The sequence below is a fragment of the Psittacula echo genome (assembly GCF_963264785.1).
Source record: "Psittacula echo genome assembly, chromosome: 6".
Classification (NCBI taxonomy): Eukaryota; Metazoa; Chordata; class Aves; order Psittaciformes; family Psittacidae; genus Psittacula; species Psittacula echo.
The window spans coordinates 64,016,931-64,023,147 of NC_137743.1; positions in this window are offsets into that span (position 1 = coordinate 64,016,931).

Here is a 6,217-nt window from a genome sequence, read left to right on the forward strand (position 1 = left end):
AGCTGGCTCATGTTCAGTGGCCATCAATCAGCACTCCCAGGTCCTTCTCCATGAGCAGCTTTCCAGCCACTCTTCCCAAGTCTGTAGTTTCATGGTGTTGTTGTGGACCAAATGCAGGACTTGGCACATTGCTTTGTTGAACCTCATACCACTAGCCTCAGCCCATTTATCCAGCCTGTCCAGATCCCTCCACACAGCCTTCCTATCCTTTAGCCCTTCAATACTCCCAGCCAACTTGGTGTTGTCTGCAAATTTACTGAGGGTGCACCCAATCCCCTCATCCAGATCATCAATGAAGATATTAAACAACACTGGTCCAAACACCAAGCCCTGAGGGACACCACTAGATGCCAACTAGATGTGACACATTCACCACCACTCTTTGGGCTTGGCCATCCAGCCAGTTTCCAACCCAGCAAAGAATCCACCTATCCAGGCCACAAGCAGCCAATTTGTCCCCGAGAACGCTGTGGGAGACAGTGTCAAAAGCTTTAACTAAGTCCAAATAGACAACATCCACAGCTTTTCCCTCATCAACCAGGCAGGTCACCTTATTGTAGAAGGAGATCAGGATGGTCAAGCAGGACCTGCCCTACATGACCCCATGCTGACTAGGGCTGATCCCTGCCTTTTTCCACACATGCTTTGTGATCCCCCTTAGGATCATCTGCTCCCTGACCTTCCCGGCACTGAGGTCAGGCTGACAGGCCTGTAGTTTCTGGGCTCCTTCGTGCCTTTTTTATAGAGACAAAAATGGGCTATACCATAATCTTTTTGTACAGTTTAAAAAATACTGTCTTATTAGAAGAAACAATCTTTTTTTCATCCCACTGCCCAGTCATTAGATGGGAACAGATTTAATATATGCTTTTAAATCTATGAATGGAGTCCAAGAGCACCATTTGTCTCACACCACAGGCAGACTAGCATTGTTACAAATGTTTGGTGTCAGCATACAGCATGCCGCTAATTTAAAATGTTGTAGAACACTGTGTTATGGTATTGTTTTATATCCTACCTCCTTCAAAATTTAATTTTAGGGATTTATCTCTTCTCTGCAAGACAGCTAGCTACATAGCCCTGGGAAGGCAATAATCCTTCTGTGAAAACTCATGTTATTTTAAGACATCTATTATTCTGTAGTAGGCCAGTGCCAAGAATTTTAATGTAAAGAAAAATAGAAAGACTTTGTGCTTCATACATCAGAAGACTGTGCTGGGTTCAGATTCAAAAGGCAGACAATCCTTTCTGTGAAAAAAAAAAAACCCAGACAAGATGGAAAGAGAAGTAGTAAATGAGCAGAAGTGAATTTATGTAACCTGACCATTGTTTAAATAGGCTCACATTTCATCATTTCTTTTCCAGTTTTTTTGGTGGTTTTTTTGCTTGTTTTGGTTTTGTTTGTTTGTTTTGAAGTTTTGTTTGGAGAGGGCTTTTTGTTTGTTTTGGGATTTTTGTGTGTGTGGTTTCATTGTTTAGGTTTTTTTTTGAGGGGAAGTGTTGTATGTTACTGTCTAGTCAAGTGACTTCTTCAGTTAAAGAGTGTAGGAAGATATTTGTACTTGCCTCTTCTCAGCTAACATGCCTCTTGCAATAGGAGAGAAAAGAGCCTGAAACCTACTTGCTGAAGTTCATTAGAAATATTCTTTTTCTATGATATATAAAAAGTAAAGTGGAAGGAAAAAGCTAGTGCTCAGTATAAGGGAAACACTTTTAAATACAGCTCTGTAATCATGTAACTTTTCTCCCTCTAAGGTCATAGAATCATAGAATGGTTAGGGTTGGAAAGGACCTTAAGATCATCCAGTTCCAACCCTCCTGCCATGGGCAGGGACACCTCACACTAAACCATGCCACCCAAGGCCTCATCCAACCTGGCCTTGAACACCTCCAGGGATGGAGCATTCACAGCCTCCCTGGGCAACCCATTCCAGTGCCTCACCACCCTCGCAGTAAAGAATTTCTTCCTTATATCCAATCTAAACTTCCCCTGTTTAAGTTTGAACCTGTTACCCCTTGTCCTGTCACTACAGTCCCTGATGAACAGTCCATCCCCAGCATCCTTATAGGACTCCTTCAGATACTGGAAGGCTGCTATGAGGTCTCCACACAGCCTTCTCTTCTCCAGGCTGAACAGCCCCAACTTTCTCAGCCTGTCTTCATACGGGAGGTGCTCTACTCCCCTGATCATCCTCGTGGCCCTCCTCTGGACTTGTTCCAACAGTTCCATGTCCTTTTTATGTTGAGGACACCAGAACAGCACACAATACTCCAAGTGAGGTCTCACGAGAGCAGAGTAGAGGGGCAGGATCACCTCCTTCGACCTGCTGGTCACGCTCCTCTTGATGCAGCCCAGGATACAGTTGGCTTTCTGGGCTGCGAGCGCACACTGAAGCCGGCTCATGTTCATTTTCTCATCGACCAACACCCCCAAGTCCTTCTCTGCAGGGCTGCTCTGAATCTCTTCTTTGCCCAACCTGTAGCTGTGCCTGGGATTGCTCCGACCCAGGTGTAGGACCTTGCACTTGGTATGGTTAAACTTCATAAGGTTGGCATCAGCCCACCTCACAATCATGTCGAGGTCCCTCTGGATGCCATCCGTTCCCTCTGGCGTATCAACCGAACCACACAGCTTGGTGTCATCGGCAAACTTGCTGAGGGCGCACTCAATCCCACTGTCCATGTCACCGACACAGATGTTGAGGAAGACCGGTCCCAACACCGATCCCTGAGGGACACCACTCATTACTGGTCCCCAGCCGGACATTGGGCCATTGACCACAACTCTTTGTGTGCAGCCATTCAGCCAGTTCTTTATCCACCAAGCAGTCCACCTATCAAACTGATGTCTCTCCAATTTAGAGACAAGGATGTCTCTAAATAGACAAAGTCTAGCTATCTTAATCATTTACATTTAATCCAAGCAGTTTAGGCTTTAAAAAAAAATATATGTTTTTTGCCCTCAAAATTCTTTCCAAATGAGTTTATAGGAAAGGCAGCCAAAATTAGACAGCTGTCATGTCATCAAATGTCACATGACCTCAGACATGCCTCCTTTGATGAGTTAATTAGCATTCCAAGAGGGCCAGGCCTGCCCTGTATTTGAACATATTCTGTGTAATAGGCAAGGTACTGCTTTTTCACAAGAGTTCTCAAAAACTAGAATAACTACTGAACTATTAACTACTAACTAATAACTAACTACTTAACTATTTTGGCTACATAAATAAGGTATTTGACACTTGTGTCCTTTTCAGAAGAGTCACAAAATGCAATGAACCAGGTATGGAGACATCTCCTAAGCCTTTGTGTGTGAAAATATACAGGATTATGTCCATTTAGCAAACCTGAGCCGTTCTGCTCCCCCTCCATAGAAAAACTTGAGGAAGGAAGATTCTCTAGGAAGTCTACGGTAGTACAAGGGGTTTGCTCATCTGACAAACTTCAGGAGAAAGTATTTTGTGAACATGCAAAAGTCTGTGATTGGTAAAAAGCACACTGCTCAAGAAAGTCAAAAACTGCCTGCTTAGCTTCTGTAAGAATGGTAATTGGTACAGCTGGTGTCCTGAAATGCCTTCTCAGCTAGAGAGAGGAACTTGGAAGAAATAGTGAGTCACACCGCCAGCTTTTGATGTGAAAAACCTGCCAGTAAGTGCTTGTGGAATATTGCTGCCCTCCTTCTGCCTGGATTCCATGAATTCCTGTCACCACAGAGCATTTAGAGTCAGGGGTATCACTACTTCCTGCACTCCTTCCACTTGTGCACACAGGACACCTCTGCTTGAAGTACTATGGATCCTGCACATCCTGAGGCCAGTGAGAGCATCCCAAAGGATTTTACCAAGCTAGAACAAACTCCAGTTTGCACTGTTAACAAGCCAAACCAAGATAAAAATTTGAAAATATAAGAAGATAAAAAAGAAACCTTTATCATACTGAAATAACAAGAGCCAGAGGTTGTGATTTTTTTCAGTAGTTAAGCAATGCTATATCCCTCTAGCTTACCAACCAAACCTACTTTATACCTACAAATCTAAAGTATATTCTTCAGTGCAAAATTCTATTCAGTAGTATAAAACAGGTAGTAACTAGTTTTCATTAATTCTCAGTAAGCTCTATTAAAACTACCAGATTGTAAATTGCTGCTTTTGCCTTACTTTTTTTAGTCACAGAAAGACATTTCTGTTTGAAGCTTAAAGTATATTCACTAGTAATTCTTCAGTGTTGTTGTAATTTCTTTGCTGTAATGTTTCCTTTTACATTTTCAAATCTTTCTTTACTATTGCAACAAGACTTACTTACTGTCATATTTATATGAGCTTTATTTTTATATCTTTAAATGCTTTCTGTATTGCTTTAGTGATAGGTACAACTTTATTTTTGGGAGTCTTAACTGCTTCCAAAAAACATCGGCTATCACAGTTTCTATTATGAAATAAAAAGGTGCTTCTCTCTGTGTTCAGACTTCCTAGGTCCTAAGAAAGCATATAGCAGGTTATTGTTACTTGCCACTATGTAATACTGGAAAGGAAATAAAAATAGCTTCTATAAAGCCATTAGTGAAATAGCAGTTAACTTTAAATTCTGGCATCCATGACATCTGACTTCCCTTTTTCAGTATACTTATTGTTGAGACAGCCCCATCATCCCCTGGCAAATTCATGAATGATAACCACTAATATGATTACATGAATGCAATTAGTTTTGGCAAAAGAAACGTTTAAGAGCAAAAGTTTTATCATCAATGAAAATTTAACTGAACATTACAACCTGAGACTTTTTACTTTTTAAATTACAAAGCATCATGAAACCAATTTTCTTTAAAACTGCAGTTATAAAGTACAAAGTCATAGAAAGACTTGGCCTTCATAAAGGACAGGTAAATGTGATTTAATATTTGACAGAGCCTCAAAAGAATCTTTAAGTTGAACAGGCAATACTACAATGCATCCAATAAATTATTCTATAGACCCTGTAAAGCAGGGATAGCTTATAATTAATAATTGAAACAGGAGTAACGTACTTAAGAACAAAAAAGCTTATGAGACTAATGAGGGATTTCTGATTCATCAGAAAGAACTCATTAGCTGTCACAAGGAAATATTTAACTCCATTTGGCACAGAAGGAGATGAATCTATCCAGTGACTACTTATTCACAGCTAAGACAAAATCAGCTATTGCTGGATCTACTCTGGTAGGTCTATCTACTCATGAAAAATATTCTCTGTCAACAGTACCACGTACCTGGACTACAGATAAATTATCACCCTTAAAGTTGACTCTGTGTAGGGGAATTAAAGCAGAATAACACTTCCAGGTCTCTAATAGTTTTACGACTTAAAAAGAAACAAACAAAGGAAACCCACCATTCCAAAAACCCCAACAATACTTAAAACATTATTAAAGCACTGCTTTCAGAAGAAAGAAGTATGCTATTCCTATGAGTATTATTACCATCTAGCAATCCTTGCTTAAAGATCTATTTAGCTACTAGCTTGAAAAAAATAGCTGTGTCACGCAGGATGAACTGAAGACAAAAACCATCACCACCTCACTTGATACCATAAAAATGGAGTAGCATTATACATATAGTTGTCAGGGAATGGTGGGCAAAAGGAACCACAATGATCACAATAAAGCAAAACCTGACTGAGAGTACAGAGTTTGATTTGTTAACAAAATGTATTCAAAACCCCTGCACTGATACTGAGGATACCAATATTACTCATTCTCAACTTCAAGTCACTTGTATTCCATAGGCACATCTATGTATCTGTGTATATATATGTATGTGTACATATACACATGAATCCTTAATATTAAACAGCCTTTGGAGAACATTAAAAAAAAAAAAAAAAAAAAAAAATTGAAATTTAACAAGCCATGAAAAAAATCAATAGCCATATATTGAAAAGAAACAGAGGACTAGAATGATAACCAACTTCAGAATGTTTTCTTACAGATTTTGTTAAAGCTGCATAGGCCTAGCATATAGCAATGTTTCAATCCAGCTTCAGAAATAATCAATAGGGTTATAAATGTAAGAACCAAACTGTGTTTCTTATATTTTCTTCTCCGTCAATCCTGAAATTTTTACAAAGACTGTTTACTTGAGTCTTTTAAAAATCACCTGTGCAGACTTATTCATGCAGTATCTTTTAATTAGAAGACCACAAGTTGTAACAATAACAGTTGAATTGCGTCAGTTACAGTTCA